The following is an 18,506-nucleotide window of genomic DNA, read 5'->3' as shown; positions in this document are numbered from 1 at the left end:
AGAATGTGTTAGTAATTCAATTTCCTGATTTGAAATATTTTATTGAAGAACTGAGTTGTGTGGGGGGCAGAGCTGACCACTGCTTAGGTGCATGGCTGGCTTAGGCAATGGGTAGAGTATGGACATGCTTAGGGTGCCAGCAAAGAATCATCTGCTTCCAATGCCAGAAAGAGAATTCTGAACCTGAGCTTTGCAAGTAGAACATCTAAATGGAGGCCTTTTAAATTTTATTATGTATATACTTTTCATATTATTTTGAAAAATTGTATATGAAGTATTTAATCTCTTCAGTGTTCAGACTTCTAAAGAACCTAATCTGGCCCTTGATTGACAGATGGTAGTTCTCCATAGTGACATTTACTTGGAGGGATGGCCAGGGTATCTTACCTAAAAATATCTAATAAAGACTTTCGGATTCAGATATTGCCTTCCAAGTTCAATGTGTTTGCCAGCATTTTGGGGGGTGCATGTGTGCATGCATACGTGTGTGTGTGTGTGTGTGTGTAGTATGGGAGCAGGATGCAGTGGAGAGCTTCTGATTCTCATGAGAATAATAAACAGGGCAAAGGATGAATTATATTTCCCAGGTGGCTGTGACAGGATTACATTCTTAAGATCCTAGATTTAGTATTTAATACATATGGAGCATGTTCTTGGTACTTGGAGTATAAGTAAGTTGGATTAAGTAGATTCATTTAGAGAGTTAAGATGGCTTAAATGTATCTTTATGTATGTAATTACCAAAGCAATGTGCAGTTACTGTAGAAACCTTGTAAATCTGTAAAGGTATAAAGAAGAATATAAAAATTACTCATTATTCCACCACCCAGAGATAACTGCTATTAATTAATTTGTGTATGTGTGTATAATTAGAGTCATATTTGTAGCTATCTGTGTATCTAGAAGATGCTGTCAAGTGTTGCTTGGATTCCCCTCTTTATGACATACATTTTTATAATAATAGACTAAAAAAAGTTTTTTTGTGTGTTTTTACATTTGTGCTATAATTATATTTTAAGCCAAACTTTAAAATTTTTGTATTATAATTGTGTCTGATATGGTGCTAAATACGATTAGGACTTTAATAAGTTGTGAGGTATTTATGGATGAATTTTTTTCTAGTATAATCCTATTTTAGTTTTTAATGCCCCCAAATGTATTCATCATTATATGAACTTGCTTTTTACACAAATGTTTTTGAGGAGCTCATTTACTATCCAAATATCTATTTCTGCCATCTCTGGGTTCTCTCTGGTCAGAACACTCAGAACTGAGAGTTTTGTGTGACTAAATAGTCCTTTTGTCATTTTGTGATTTGATTTTTGGTAACTGGTCTAGTTCCAGGTGCATAACTTAAGAACCATTCATTTGTACAGTGAAATTTGTTTTGCCCCTTCATGATTGTGACCACTTGCAAATATAAATGACTTACTCATTGCATTCCTTATTAAGCTCCTTCTTATCTTATGCATGCAATTATAGGTGGAAAGATGTCAAATAGTTCCATAGTTGTAGTTCACTTGAACTATGGGTTAGAAGGGAAAACAGGACCATTTTAGGCCACTTTACCTAAAAAATTAAAATGAACAAAGTTCTGAGGAAAAAGAACAAAAGAACAATAATATGAGCATTTATGGTCTTTATGAAATTGAAAAGGAAAGACTGTCTTGGAAAACAGTCCAATTAAACTGTAAGACATGAGATAAGCTCTTCAGAGGTTGACAGTTATTGCAATTCTCAGGCAATTCAATTTTAGTTAAGAATAAATGGTGAACCTGTTAGTTTTGTCACATAAAATTTGAATATTCTACTATCTTTCTGGATGCATTTCAAGCCATAGTAAAACTTCTCAAGACATGAAATATAAAATTGGATTTTTAAATTCATGCTCTCTTGAGTGTGCATCTGTGTTCCAACAGTTTAGCTGATCTATATTAGAATATAATAACTTGAGTCAACAAGCCTGATGAATGCTGTGTAAGTGTAATCGGACAGCGATAAAGAGACATGACATCTGACTATTTTGTGAAGTAGATTTCTACTTTTTCCTTTTATAGTCTAGATAAAAGTGAACTAATGAGAATATATTTTAACAGACATCCACCTCTCAATGATTTCTTTCCCATTTACCAATTATAATTTTTATTTAATTCCTATGTATTTTCTTCCTTTAATTGACTAGTTTTCACTGTTCTGAATAACAAGGTTTTCGTACAGTTTCCCAGAACCACATGATGTATTTTAATGACTGAAATATAACAGAAGTAGAGCACAAACAGCAAGACCAGAAGTCCCTCCTGACCTCCTCTTTTCTTCTCAGGTTTCACAGGTTTCTCCCACTGCCCAGTGTGGGGAGAAAACTGTAGGTCCTCAGGCCTAGAACAAATTAACTTCAGGACAATGTGGGTGCTTCATGGAGACACAAGACAGCATAATAATCATGTAAGTTAAAAACATATATGGCAAAAATAAGAACATTCAGATTGTTTTAACTTTGAAACAAAACTGTTTTTGTTTTCCTTTTATTCAGTATACTAGATGGATGTGAAATAAATATTTTCCCTTGCCTCCTGGGAGAGTTTGATGATTAAACCCTCTCTGCTTGTGAGGACTGGAAAACTCGTTGTTTGGTGGCCAAATTGGGTGCTCATCATTTATTCAACAACTCTTTGAGTATCTATCATGTGTCAGGCATTATTCTAGGTACTAGTTTACATTTATGCAAATGAATAGAGAGATGTATGGAGAAACATGTAGCAAGAGCTATACAATTAGAAATACAAATGTCTGATTTCAAAAATGTGCTGTGGAGAAAATAAAGGAATGAAAGTTGAAGGAATGAGGGGTCCTGGAGAGGAAACTATTTTAGGTAATGATTTAGGCTCTGGGTTTAATCATTTAATGTCTTTGTTTGTTCAGACTGCTATTGACTGAGTGCCTTACACACAACAAACATTATTTTTCACAGTTCTGGATGCTGGGAAGTCTGAGATCATGGTGTCAGCAGGTTGTGTGTCTGGTGAGAGCCTGCTTCCTAGATGGTGGTCTTTTTGCAGCAACATCACATGGTAGAAGTGGCTAGGGAGCTCCTTAGAGTCTCTTTTTGAGAGCACAGTTCCATTCATGAGGACTACACTCTCATGACTTAATCATGTCCCAAACTCCCCATTTCCTGATACCATCACATTGGGCATTAGGTTTCAACCTAATTAGTTTTGAGAGGATATAAAAAAATCAGACCATAGCAGCCACCAAAATGTTTTTTATTAAAAATGAGGGAAGATAGGGTTTGAGGGAAGAGGCAGGGTGTCTTGGAGAAGCTGAAGGAAGTATGGGGACACTTGAGACTAAAAAGAAAATCTTTGGCCATTGCTTATAGAATGTACTGTTCTTGGCTATATTTCAAAGAGGTAACTAAAAATGCTTTAGTGGCTCAGTCAGTTAAGTGTCCAGCTCTTGATTTCAGTTCAGGTCATGATATATCAGGTTTGTGAGGTGGAGCCTCTTGTCAAGCTCCGCGCTGGGTGTAGAGCCAGGTTAAGATTCTCTCTCTCCCCCTCTCCCCCTCCCCCTATTCATGGACATGCTCACTCTCTTGCTCTCTCTCTCTTCCTCCCTCTCTCTCTCTCAATAAAAAAACCCAGAAGATGTAGCCAGACTACAGAGTATGGGGCAGGGGGTTGTATGTGTGAGCAGGGAGGCAACATCAAGTGCTGAATTTCCAGGGAGGCAACATCAAGTGCTGAATTTCCAGCCTCAGCAGACTTTCATGTCCCATTTGTGGCAAATGAAGCTGTAGGGTGCTGTTGGATTTGGAGTAGACCATGAAATCCAGCTCATGACCTATTTGAGGTCATGACCTCAAAAGGTATGACCTATTTGAGGAGATGACTAATGGCCAGAGAATGACCTATTTGAGAAGTCTTTCCCTGCATTGCTGTTCATTAAGACAATATGACCTTGGCTCAACCTTGGGAGGGTGTGGGGGAGCACCAATAATTTCTCTGAAGTTTTCTCCTGGCCAAAAATTATGTTGATATGTACTAAATAGAAGGTTTTTTTTTGTTGTTTGTTTATTTATTTATTTTAAAGATTTTATTTATTTATTAATGAGAGACAGAGAGAGAGAGAGAGCAACAGAGACACAGGCAGAGGGAGAAGCAGGCTCCACGCAGGGAGCCCGACAGGGTCTTCAGGATCAGATTCTGGGCTGAAGGCAGTGCCAAATGGCTGAGCCACCTGGACTGCCCTTTTTTTTTTTTTTTTTTTGTTTTTTTAACATGTGAGTTTGTTGACTGAGATTTATATTGGCTATATTTAAATGACTTTCCCAAGCTGCATTTCACCCTCTTCCGCCCACTCTAGTCTCATCCTACTCAAATAGTAAGCACATTTATTTGCCTATTTCAACCTGAGCATTATCTGTACAATCTTGCTCTTAGAAGTTTACCAAAGATTTGATTTGACCTTTTATGGCAATATTTCAGCAGCTCAAGAAAAATTCACTGGGGTAAAAGTTAATTTTATTGCTCAACTTTATGACCTATTTTACATGTTAAAGTGCTACCTATCTTTAATAAAACCTAAATTTAAGTCTTAGTTTTTAAACAATTACTGTTTCCCTTAAAAAGACTATGGAGAGGGCAGCCCTGGTGGCTCAGCAGTTTAGCACTGCCTTTAGCCCAGGGCTTGATCCTGGGGGTCCAGGACTGAGTCCAGGTTCGAGTCCCGAATCAGGCTCCCTGCATGGAGCCTGCTTCTCCCTCTGCCTGTGTTTCTGCCTCTCTCTCTCTCTCTCTCTCTCTCGCTCTCTCTCTGTGTCTCTCATGAGTAAATAAATAAACTCTTAAAAAGAAAAAAAAGACTATGGAGAAATAGATTGATTTTGATGCCATTTTTTATTCTAGGAGGTCAAGTTCTATCTATTTTTTGGCAGCTTTGAAATTCGAGGAAAAAAAGTCTAAATGACAATTCTTATCCTTCCCTCAGAAAAATGGTTGTGAAGTTTCTATGCCAACCTTGATTATTTTACCAAAATGATTATGGGTTATGATTCATTGGATTATAGCATTAAAAATCTGACTAGAAATATTGTATAATAAAATAAGGTTGATATTTTACTGGCCTGTTGTGAAAACCTTTCTCTCTCTTCTTTCCTCACAATGAAATGATTAAGTGTTTCAGTTTGTCTGAAACAGGAATTGAAGTAGACTCAGATAATGCTGTGTCCTCTTCTTATTCTAATTCTTAATATGTAGACTCAGGAATGGGTAGAGTCAGATAATGAGGAATACCAAGAAAAATCTCTCCACCTTCTCTAACAATAGAAGTTCTACTTGCCTTAGATGCCAGGTAACTATAGCCTACTGTGTGAAACCTTTCCATCAAGCTATACTGATTACTTTATCTTTGGTGTTTTCTCAGTTGTGGTTTCACACTCCATAGTAGGGGATTGCCAAATGACTGCCCTTCCTCAACCTTTCCCAACGTTACAGAGAGACTGTAACTCAAAAGGATACAACCTGAGCTGGGACCTTTACCTGGGAGACAGGGTGCAGCTGTGTGGCTCTTTCTGCTTGGTCTCAACCCAGTTGAACAGAACCGTAGTGTTCTAAGCAAAAATGAGTTGCCCGTTGTTTCTTCGTGGCAGGCCAGAGCTTTGCTATTGGAGAAAGTTTTTTTTTTTTTTTTAATTGTACATAGAGATTTATCTCAAGGGAAAGCTAATGTTTGTTACTGAGAAGTGCTTATTTAATTGGTCCCCTAGTAATGGACTCAGCAGGCTTGTCACTATTGCAGGGGGGAAGCTGGAATTAGGATTGGGGGGACAATGGTTACTTTAGCTAAAGAACTGCAATAGAATGGGGGTAATATGACTGCTCACCACCTGATGGGAGGAAGAAATTGAGAATAGGCTTTTTATATGTAAAATAGGTAGTGGGTGGACAGGCATATCAGTCAGGGGGACAGAGGCACTCTGAGGGTTATGGGATAAGGGAGTTATTATAGGAATTAGACTGTATTCAGTTGAGGAGCTCCATTAGTGAAAATCTGGAGGGGAGTTATAGGATCAGAAAAGAAATGAACCACAGATTCATCTGAGAAGCTAAGCTTGCCTAGTTACCAAAGAGGGGCTGTGAAGGGGAAGGTCTATGGCAAGCTCTTGCCTCTTTTTTTTTTTTTTTTTTAGATTCTATTTATTTATTCATGAGAGACACAGAGAGAGGCAGAGACACAGGTGGAGGGAGAAGCAGGCTCCTAACAGGAAGCCCAGTGTGGGACTTGATCCTAGGACATGGGAGGGATCACACAGCAGAAGATAGACACACAGCAGATAGAAGATAGATAGATAGACACACAGCAGATAGAAGATCACACACAGCAGAAGATAGACGCTCAACTGCTGAGCCACCCAGGCATCCCAAGCTCTTGCCTCTTTGTGGCTATTGTCTCTGCTGGGTCACTAGCCAAGTATCCAGGGTGGGAGTAACAGGTGCTGTGATCAACATGATCAGCATTTGAGAAGAGTTGGACCTAGAACAGGGGATAGTGAGGATGAAATGGAACTGGCTGGTTACTTTTGCAAGTCTCCATCTCCCTGTCAACAATGATCTTCAGAGAATAATTAGTCACTGTTTTTCTTCTGCCCTTCAAATCTCATGCAGGTTCTTTTACCCAACTTACCTTAGAACCATACAGGGAAGGGGATCCTGAGAAATGTAGCTCTTTAATTTAGCAGTGCATCCCACCCCACCCTCCCAGGAGGGCTATGGACTTTAGGGCAGTGGGCCTGATCAGAAGCAGAGGGAGCTAAGAGGTGATAATCTTCATTGTAAAGGATGAAAGCCACATCTTGAGATGCCTCACTTAAGTGGTGCATAGAAAAGTCTCAAAATGTTAATTTTGTCTATATTGCAGTGTATTTCTCTTCTGAACTTCCCTTCAGTGAAGAAGTTCGTAATTACATTACTATCTAAATGTTTTGGAGGCCAAAAAGACAAAGTGGCAAGGAAGCAAGAACTGTGTATTAGTTATTATGATTTTGATAGTGGCAGAAAACCCAATTAAGAGTAGCTTAAACAGGGATTTATTTTTTGCGTAGGGTAGGCAAAGGTGAAGTCGGTCCTGGGCTAGAATAAATGCTTAGTAAGGTCATATGGGACTCAGGTTCTTTAACTTTTTCTGCCTACCATTCTTAATATGTTGTTTTTTTGTGTTTGCACATGTTGTCTCATGGTCTCCAGATGTCTGCCTTAGTTCCAGACATTACTTTTGCTTTTAAAATAGGAAAAAGAAGGGCCCAAATCCTACTCTGTCATGGAGAAATCTCCCCAGAGCTCACTCTCAGACATCTCTTTCCATTCTATTGGCCAGAACTGTGTTACATGGATACCTCAAATTCTAAAGGAGGCTGGGAAAGAACTTAGCACAAGTGGAAAGGCATTACCCTGAATGTTTCCATTTGATCATGATTCAACTCTTGGACTGAAGAAGCATGATTTCTCTGATATCTCCCACAGCATGTTTTGGTATTCCTCACTTGGATCTCAGGAGGAAAGGGAACATCTACTTTAAGAGTAGACTATGATGGTGAGTCTCTGTTGGCTCTAAGTGGCAACAAGAGTCCAAAGAAGTACAACTCTGAAGGTCCTGGGGGAAAAATTCACCTGTTGGGAAGAAGATAGGACCATATATTCTGAATACCCTGACAATTAACAAATAGAATCCTTTAAATTAGAAATGCGGTAGTGTGCTTGGTGTCTGGGTTATATCTCTCTCACAAGACTTTTAAAGATATCATAATTGTCTGTTTTACATCTGATCCTTCCATGAGGAAGTGTACTCCTTTAGGATAGCAATCTTGCCTTATTTATCTGTGTCATAGCATCCAGCTTGGCATCTGCCCTAGAATGAATACTGACTGTTCATTGCAAGAATAAACTCTTCCAGAGAACCCTTGTATGACTCTTAGCAGTCTGTGGCTACACATTTGAATAAGTTGGGGAGAATTTTAAATTCCAATATCTGAGCTCTATTGACTCAAAATCTCTCTAGGTAAGACCCAGGCATCAGTATTTTTAAAAGCAGTATTTTTCAAAGCTTTTCAGGTGATTCCAGTAGGCAGCCAAAGTTGAGAGTCACTGCAATAGAACCTTTTCAGGTCTTTTTCTTTTTTAAAATACTCCTGGGAAAGTACGAAAACCACAGAAAAAATATCCAGTGGTGTTAGGTCTTAAACAAGGTCTGTGCTTGGGGTTCTTGAGGGGCTATTTCTTACTGGAATTCAAGCAGTAGTTAAGGTTTACAACCCTAACAAAGATAGTATGTTTCATTGAAAATATATTTTAACTGTGTCTATTAAAAATCTTCATAAATGAGAGACCTGGTTTAGGAATGAGATGAGATGATACCATCAAAACTGTAGTAGTGGTAATAATATTATGTAAATTAATTATCCCATTATTTTTCTCCATAGATCTTGGAGAATGACATGACCACAACCAAAGTGTAGATCATGATTTGTTTCCTCTCTCCTACCCTCTAATATGCTATTTCTTCATCCCATCCCCCAACTCCTGGTTGCTTTAGGCAGCACTAAATTTTCATGTTGTCATTATACAGAATTGCCAAAACTAAGGGCAAGAAAGGGTCTTTCTAGATGTAATAGATGAGAACAGATACTGTTCCTTTGGAGTAAGATCAACATTTTATGTATTGAATTTTTCCTCAACTCTAATCAGATTTGAATTATATCATCTGGTCTTGCGTGTAGTTGGTACACAATAGATATTAATTGAAAGGCAGTGTGACAAGGTGGAAACAGATAGGCCTGGCTTTGGGACTTGGTTCAACCACTTATTAGCTGTATTATTTAAGACTAATTACCTAATCTTTATAATATTTGGGTCCCTGATTTATCATATGTGAACCAAAGTGTCTTTCAGAGGTGGTGTGATTCTCCTCACCTTTAAAACATATTCCTGTATCTCCCACTAAACCACACCAAACTAAAATAAACTAAAATAATGATATACCTCCTTCTCCCCTTCATGGTCTCAGCTCAGGATTCTATAACAAAATACTATAGTCTGGGTGGCTTAAACAACATTTATTTCTCAGTTTTGGAAGCTGGGAAGTCCAAGATCATGGTGCAGACAGATTTGGCAAGTACCTTCCTCCTGATTTACAGAGGGCTGCCTTCCCACTATATCTTCTTTTGATGAAGAGAGGAAGCTCTGATGTCTCTTTTAAGGAAACTAATCCTATCATGGAGGCTCCACCTTTATGATCTCCCTCTATATTTAAGTACCTCCTGTTTACATCACTTTGGGCTGTTACAACAAGGTACCATAGGTGGCTTATAAACAAAAGAAATTTCTCAGTTCTTACAGTTCCAGAGGCTGGAAATCTGAAATCAGGGTGTATTAGTTTGCTAGGGCTACCATAAAAAATGCCATGACTGGCTGGCTTGAGCAATAGAAATTTATTTCTCACAATTCTAGAGGCCAGAAATGTAAGATCAAGGTGTCAGCAGGTTTTTTTTCTCTTTAGGACTCTCTCCTTAGTTTGCAGATGACCACTTTCTCACTGAATCCTCACATGGTCTCTTCTCTGTATGTGTGCATCCCTGGTGTCAATGTGTCCATATTTCTTCCTCTTACAAAGGATACGGGATCCCTGGGTGGCGCAGCGGTTTGGCGCCTGCCTTTGGCCCAGGGCGCGATCCTGGATACCTGGGATCGAATCCCACGTCGGGCTCCTGGTGCATGGAGCCTGCTTCTCCCTCTCCCTGTGTCTCTGCCTCTCTCTCTCTCTCTCTGTGTGACTATCATAAATAAATAAAAATTTTTACAAAAAAAAAAAAAAAACAAAAACAACAACAACAAAAAAAACAAAGGATACTAGTCAGATTGGATTGGGGTCCATCTTAATGGTCTCATTTTAACTTACTCTTTAAGACCCTATCTCCAAATACAGTTCCTTTCTGAGATACTGGGAGTGGGGTTTCAACATAAGAATTTCCAGGGGGATTACAATTCAGTCCATAAAACAGCCTGTAAGCATGTGATTATTATTCTTTTCCCAGTGGCTTATCATCTCATTGAAGACAGTGTGTCTGTTGTGACCCACCATTGTTGTTATATAATTTGGCAGTACTATAGACAGTTCATTTATTGAATAAATGAACAATTATGAATTAGAAGAACCTAGCAGAATATGAGACATAGTAATTGTCCTATATGTGGTAGATGCTATTAGCAGTAATGATGATGGTTCAGATGACTCAGGGATCACTCAGTTTTGTTCTTATGATCTAGTTGCTCCTATTAGCATTTCTAATTAGTTTATCTGAGGTCCTGCTGCTGAATTAAATCTTAATCTTCAGGCTTTCTTGTGAGGGTTTAACCAAGTGCTACAAGGCAAAATGGTACTGGCACAGCTTCAGTAAATATAGAACGATGATGATGGATTTCCTGTGACTAATCTAACTTATTTGTAGGAAATTCTCTTAAAGCTTGTTTTTTTTTTAATTTTTATTTATTTATGATAGTCACAGAGAGAGAGAGAGAGAGAGAGAGGAGAGAGGCAGAGACACAGGCGGAGGAAGAAGCAGGCTCCATGCACCGGGAGCCCGACGTGGGATTCGATCCCGGGTCTCCAGGATCGCTCCCTTGGCTAAGGGCAGGTGCTAAACCGCTGTGCCACCCAGGGATCCCTTAAAGCTTGTTTTATGATTGATGTGCAAACCCTTTCCTGAGATACTAATTTTCCAACTCCTTTTTGTTATAGAAAAATATAAATGAAACAGAAAAACTGTTGATTGGTTATGTTTTATTTAACACAACAGTTTCAGTTCTTTGATCTTTACTATAAAATTGTGTAAAATGGATTCATAAATTAATATGTAATATTCAAGGCCCATTAATGTATTTTATGCCTACTGTATTTTTTTTTTTTTTAAATTTTTTTTTTTTATTTATTTATGATAGTCACACAGAGAGAGAGAGAGGCAGAGACACAGGCAGAGGGAGAAGCAGGCTCCATGCACCGGGAGACTGACGTGGGATTCGATCCTGGGTCTCCAGGATCGCGCCCTGGGCCAAAGGCAGGCGCTAAACCGCTGCGCCACCCAGGGATCCCCCTACTGTATTTTTTTATAAAGATTTTATTTATTTATTCATGAGAGACAGAGAGAGAGAGAGACAGAAACACAGGCAGAGGGAGAAGCAGGCTCTATGCAGGGAGCCCGACGGGGAACTTGATCCTGGGTCTCCAGGATCCTGCCCTGGGCTGAAGGCGGCGCTAAACCGCTGAGCCACCCAGGGTACCCATGCCTACCTATATTATGTTGGATTACTTTGCATTACTTTGCTCTACTTTTAATATTATTTGAAAGTAAAACGAACGTACATTAATATTTTTCTTAAATATATTTTTCTCTTTCAGATTTTTAAGGTAAGCACATTGATTAAAATGAAAAATAAAAGTGGATGTATAAAAGTGGATGTGATGGATAATGTGGATTTAAGTTTTTCAAAAAACTTCTTATGCAACCTAAAGAACAGATGTAGCCAACATAAAGAGCCTATGCCCAAATCTATCTAGGATTTAACTCATTTTCCCTAAAATAATAGGAAAACATATTGAGCCAAGACCATAGGCTTTTTTATTTGCTGTTCCAAAACCTGTCATTTATCTTTCTGATCACTAGATGTCAGTGTTGTTTCATTGCAAACACAGAAGTTGGGGCGACCCAGGAGCCCAAGAGGATTTTGTCTGACTGCTAATCAACACTCTGCACCCTTACTGGCTTCTAAGGGTCATGAAAGTTCTTTGAGCATCACAGAAACGAAAAAGACCTTATGTCCTCACAGTCTGCACAGAATGTACATTCTTTTATTAGGCAGATGAATGATGAAGGGCAACAAGTTTCAAAGAGCCAAAGGCAATTTTTGCTTAATAATAACAACTACCAACAGATATTGAATGCTTATTATGTGCTAAGCATGGTGTTAAGCATTTTATACAGATTCTTTATTCAATGCTTGCTTAGAGCAAGCAATTACAGGAAAAATGTTACTTTCATTATGCTCAAATTTCACATGTGAAGAAACTGAGGCACAGTAAGGTTAAATAATTTGCTCAGGACCACAGAAGCAGTAAATATCAGAAGAACACTTCAAACACATGGAGGCCAATTGCTGAACTGAATTTTGCCTTAATGACTGTATTACGTGGACTCCCCTTTAAGTTAATCACAGCCATATGGAATCTTTGTTAAAAACAAAGAATACAGAATAGATATTTTGAAAGAAACTAATTTAGGAATTATTGTTAAGTATAAATTGTATATTGTGACTTAGTATAGAAGCCCTGAAATCTGAAATCCTTATTTCTAAGTATTTTAGAAAACATAAGCAATTTTTTTTCCCTCTTTGAATGCCACACAATCACAAAGGGATGATGTTTATTGAATGACCCCTTGAGGAAGGTGTGTGATGTTAGACATACTTGCATAGACATTTGTTCTTTCTTGGTGGCATCTCTGGGTCATAAGGCAGTGATGATGGAGCATTGCATGATATATGAGCTCTAATTGATAGCTTTTTGGTAACTGGAGACTAGAATCATGAAAGCCTTTTGAATGAACCACAGGAAAATTCTAGGTGACTATGATTTTTACTAATCTAGCTGGTAGCACAGTCAATTATGTAAAACATGGAACATTTAAAAATGAGCCTTCTAGAAGGCAATTAGGCAATATATTTCAAAACATTAAAACCTACATATAATTTAATGTAACAATTCCCTTCTAGGGAATAGTTATCAAAGTATTGTTTATAATAATATAAATTATTATTTATATAATATATATAATAATAATAAATGAAATAACCTGTAATCTCAAATAGAGATTAAATACAATTTAGTTACTAAAATAATTTGTAGGATATTTAATGATATCCAAAATGTTTACAGTATATTATTAAGTTTGCAAGACTATATTCTGTGGGATCCCAATTTGACAAAAACTAAAAATATATTTTTAAAAAAGATTTTATTTATTTCTTAAAGAGAGAGAACAAGTGAGAGAGTACAAGTGAGAGAGAGCATGAAGTGGGGGGAAGGGCATGCAGGGAGGGGCAGAGGGAGAGCGTGAAGCGGGCTCATCAGGGAGCCTGACTTGGGGCTTGACCTCAGTACTCTGGGATCATGACCTGAGCCAAAGGCAGACGCTTAGCTGACTGAGCAACCCAGGCACCCCTGAATTTTGTTTTTTAACTATATACAGACATGCAAAGAAGATTGAAGTACACAAAAATATGTTAGTAGTTATTTTTTTTTGGGTGATAATGGATGACTCTTATTTTCTTTTCCTTTTTTTAAAAATACATAATGTGTTACTTATGACTTAGAAAAAAACTTCGCAAGCTATTTATATTTTTGAAAAATTACACAATCTTTTTAAAGATTAGTTTCAAAGCTTAGGTTTGTTGTGTAGAAAAGCTGATTATTGCCCTTTGTTTTCTAATATTGTCAGTTTTGTTAATTCATGGTGTGTGTGTGTGTGTGTGTGTGTGTGTGTGTGTGTAGGAAGACAAGAGGTAACTCAAAAGAGTTCTTCAATTTTATCTAACTCCAAAGGAAGGGTTGGAGGAAATAAAAACAATCCTGGGTACTCTTTTATACAACTTGAGGATGATCAGTGAGGCTTTAGTCAAGTGTTTCTCAGACAAGTTCCAATTTAGTGTTTCTAAAAAGGGCCATTGAGCTTTGTGTAGGCCAACATAGCTGAAGCCTGTCATTTGTGGTTGATATGAGCCTATCCCATTTAGTTCATATTTAGTCTGTCTTCTTAACGTGAAAGCAAAGTGGTGTATGAGATACTCTAAAATCTGTTGCTGCTTTTAATTCTGCTTCTTTACCATCATTTGTTGTTTCTTCTTTTAATGTGAGATTCCACAGTACAGGGATTCGGGCTTATTTCATGAATGTTGAGCATTATTGAAATCACATAATCCTTTTTTTTTGAAATTACATAATTCTAATTAGACAGTGAATGCTCAATTAAATAATTCCGAGATGGTCTCATACTTTTCTTTTGGGGATTTTACTGAGCAATTTCTTCACAAGCATATTCACCTGCCTTTAAAATAGCTTTCAAGTTTTATGAAGTGAAGGCTTTTACCATCAAATTATTCTTTTAAATTGGAATGGTATCAATCAATATGTGTTTTTAACATACTGAATTTTATGAAACATCCATACTGAGTGTCAGGACTTTAGATAGACATCCTTTCATTGTTCACAGCTTGAACATGAGCAGAGGATGGACAGAACTATGACTTAATAAGTGGTAAATCTTGTAGTAGACCTTTGACCTTCTGGTCTCAACATTACAATGGCTGTTGGTAACAGCTGTAGCTAAATTGATTATTGTCCTGAGGTTTGGAACTCTAGCTCTAAACTCGTATTGAGTTGAAAACTTTAAATACCTTGTTCCCAGGAAAGTTTTTTTTTTTTTTTTTTTTTTTTTTCTGTTTATAGATAACATAATAATTCTTTTTTCCCTTGAGTGTTTGCTCTGTGTTTCCTTCCTGGGCAAGGTTACTGGACCTTGTACTGTATATGTATGAGACTTCAGCCATTGCATTGTTTTGGCCCACACTACCCTAATTAGAAATTACAAAAGGTGATGCAAATTTTGGCTAGAAATCAAGATTCAAAAAATTTTAATCTAGAGAAAAATCTGAAGTTTGTGATGCAGCACACTGTATAGCTAGTATTGAACCTGGTTAAATCTAATCACACTGAGTCATGGCTGTAGTGTATACTACAGCACTGCTCAAACTAGTCTTGGCTTTCATTTTCTTCCATTAAAATACCACCCAAAACAATGAAATGCATTTGAGATAGCTATTTTGATGGAAAATGGCACCTTTAGCTGCATCTCTTAGTATAGGGTTATAAGATTTAGTAATGGAAGCAATTGTTTCTTTTTCTCTCTATCTTTTTTTTTTTACTTAGTTTGTTCATGCTTGGAAACACAGCCTGCAAATGAAAAAGCTGTGGTGAAATAACCTATTCTATACAGGTTTCCCTATGTCATTTAGAAAAGAAGTACATGTTATTAAGAAAAAGTTGATTTTTTTAATAGTCCGTTAGAGTTTCAGCTTTTTGCTAGGTACTGAAGTGTTTAGGGTGGGAAAAAAAGGACATGATGCTTATCTAAAAAATACAATTTTGAGTTTTATTTTATGTTGTATAAAGTATAAGAATGGGGCCCAAGGGGTTCTGATGCCAAGCATGTAAAATTTAAAAAAGTAAAGTAACAAAAATTACGGATTATATTTTAATCACAAATACAGATGATACATAAGTGACAATCTGATTTTTAAAACTAATTTATTTTAACAAGCCTAAATTTTCTTTGACAAGACATTTTACATAGCCTATGCACCAGACACTGTTCTAAGTATTTTGGCACTTGATGAGAGTTCACTTACTTAAACCTTATAACACTATGAATATTGGTACTAAAATTATCATCAGCACTCCTATTTTCCAATGGGTATTTGCTTATGTTGTAACAGCAAGCAGTTAACAGACCTAGGGTTCAAGCCCAGAGGCTGACTCAAGAGTACAGGCTATACCGTGGATCTTGGTGACTGTTGTCAGATCCCCTAGTTGGAGGAGGAGGAGACTGAATTGTGTCCCTTACCTCACTAGACTTGACTGAGGGTTGCAACACAGGTTAAGTGCATTCCCAAGCCTAATGGCTACTGTGATCACAAACCCTCCCCAAAAGTTTCTTTTGGGTTAATTCAACAAAATAACTACTTTGCACTTGGGGAAAGGAGAAGGGGAGTTTTCTTTAAAATGTATGGAGAGGTGGAAGTTAAAGAAGTGAACTGGAGAGGTGATAATCTTTCATCTTCAGAGGCAAGAAAGTATCTGAACAGGGGAGGAGAGATGATGGATAGGTAGGAGAAGGAAGATGGATCTGGATGCGTTAGATTGATAGGGAGTGACTGACTGACAGAACTATCTTTATCATCTGTAAATGCAACTTCAGTTCCCTTTCAAAGACTCTAAGCCATCTATGCACTCTTTCCCACCCAAATCCTATACAGTGGCACACTCCTTATTTAGCCATCTATTTTTGAATGTGAGTCTTGAGAAATTTTGCAGAAACATTTATAATTGGGTACCTCCTGGGTTGGTAATTTGCCAAAAGTAATCAGTAACCAGATTCCTTTAAGGCAAGGATTAATGGAAGTTAAGAGAATTTCTTTAAGTCCTTAGATTGCTGTTTCAGTCTCTTAGCTGAGAAGAGCAAAATTGTATAGGCAAACTGCAGTCTTAGAAATCAAGTTACTGACAACCAATACTTTCTCATTCTAATGTCTTTTTATAAAAATAAAAGTTTTTAAAAATTTTTATTTTTAAAAGGTTTTATTTATTTATTCATAAGAGACACAGAAAGAGAGGCAGAGACACAGGCAGAGGGAAAAGCAGGCTCCCTGTGGGGAGCCCGATGTGGGACTCAATCCCAGCACCCTAGGATCATGACCTGAGCCAAAGGCAGATATGTTCAACCACTGAGCCACCTAGGCACCCCCCAAAAATATTTTATTTATTCAGGTGAAAGAGAGAGAAAGAGAGAGAGAGAGAGAGAGAGAACAAGCAGAGGGAGGAACAGAGAGAGAAGCAAGCTCCTGCAGAGCAGGGAGCCTGACAACATGAGGTCCATCCTAAGACCCTGGGATCATGACCTAAGCCAAAGGCAAACAACAAACTGAGCCACCCAGGCTCCCCAAAATAAAAGTTTTTGAAAGTAAATTCTTGAAATCATTCTCATCCTCATCCTCATCAAGATGTTTAGAAACCAAATTTCCAGGATAAAGATGCTTATACTATTTTAGAAAAGGGAAATTCTGGCTCCAGAGATGTTTCTAAATTAAAGCCAGGACCTAGAAACATTGTCAAGTAAGAATTTTGAAGGATTGTAATTTCAAGATTTTTCATTTTGTACATTCAAAATTCTTTTTTTTCTGCATTGAAGAGTCAGTAATAGTGCATTTAGAATCTGCTATTTTTGTTTTTCTTTGAATTATCAGTATGCGGTAAATAAACCTCAGAACACTATTTCTCTTTTTCCCTTGACTTAAAATTTTGGCTTTTGGTGAAATAGACACTGCTGTGTTGACCCTGGGCTTTTTAAAGCTCTGTTATATAAACGATAAATGGTTTCTTAACATGCCCCTCACATCTCAAATATCTTTGTCCAACAAGGACTCCAGAATAACAAAATGTGCATCCGAGGCTTTGACATACACACAAAGAAAATAAAAAGAGGAGAGGGGAATTCACCTCTTTATTAGGGTGGCTTAAGCAAGGGAGAAGAAGAAGAGGCAAAAGGATGAGTGACCTTATTAGTCTTCTGTAAAGGAATTGGGGTGCTTCCTTTTCTGATCTCTTAAGAATTCCATTGTACAAGTTGGTGAATGAAAACATAGTCAAATATGAAATAGCTTTTAAGGAATTCTTTTCTTGAAAGTGCCCTTTATCCTCTTAGTTCTTATTTCAGACAATACGTTTCTTATGAGTATTTCCTTTTGATTCTATAAGAGAAAAAGGAAACAAATTTCCCTCTGTTGAGGGATCACCAAGTGGCAGAGGTAAGGAGAGAAGGGGTCAACCAGGAAAGGATGGGGAACAAATGTATAGAGGGAGAGCAATTAGTGCACTGTATTCATCCTGGAAAATGTTTTGCTTCAGGTCCCAGTGGGATCAATTTTAGAGCTATAGTTTCTAGTCTGTGTGTAGGAGAGATGCATAAAATAACTTGCCTGAACACTTGCTCATGACGGAGTTTCAGGTCTTCTCTGGTTCTGATTCTGCATATAAAATAAGAGCTTAGTCTTTATTGAAATCCTGCTTCCGTATATCCCAGTGGCCTAGTGGGCTACAGAGGAAAACAGAATTCCAAAAGACCGTAGCTTTGAAAATATATCTTTGTACAAGAGACCCTTGACACACCAGTCTTGATCTTGCAGATTCTATTTGTGAGAATCTTGGCAAAATTGATTAGTTACTTGCATAAGGTCTGGGGCTATAACCTTGAGCTCATGTGGAGTTGAAAACTTTTAATCCCTAGTTTCCAGATGTCCTTTTTAGCATCAACAGCAGCAATAAAAAAAAAAAAAAAATCAGGAACTGTAATATGTAGTATACCCAGAAAAAAAAAGAAATCTCAGGAAAACATGCTGTTCATTTGGCTTAAACCATTGGCATCCCCTCTTCCCCACCTCTAAATCCAGATTATGGTCAGATAAAACTAATCCAGTTAGGGCCTGGAATGATTTCTTTGTTCTGGATTGTAATGAGAACACAAAAGGATATGTTGTGAATTATAAAAACAATAATGTGAGAAAAAGATACTTTTTATTAGGAATGTATACATCTATATACAAACCTTATTTTTAAAAAAATATTTTGTT

General features: G+C 37.4%; 1 long non-coding RNA gene across 1 annotated transcript in view; it reads left to right on the top strand.

Moving 5' to 3' along the window:
- Positions 1–18,506, top strand: part of LOC118355544 (uncharacterized) — a 125,114-nt gene that overhangs the window by 56,986 nt on the left and 49,622 nt on the right. The window contains exon 2 of the long non-coding RNA XR_007412288.1: positions 2,321–2,442. This is a non-coding gene — a long non-coding RNA (uncharacterized LOC118355544). The remainder of the gene's footprint in view (positions 1–2,320; positions 2,443–18,506) is intronic.

This window comes from Canis lupus, chromosome 8, assembly GCF_003254725.2.
Source record: "Canis lupus dingo isolate Sandy chromosome 8, ASM325472v2, whole genome shotgun sequence".
In the NCBI taxonomy this organism is placed as follows: domain Eukaryota; kingdom Metazoa; phylum Chordata; class Mammalia; order Carnivora; family Canidae; genus Canis; species Canis lupus.
Note: the sequence above shows the minus strand (reverse complement) of the source record. Positions and strands in the feature narration are given on the sequence as shown.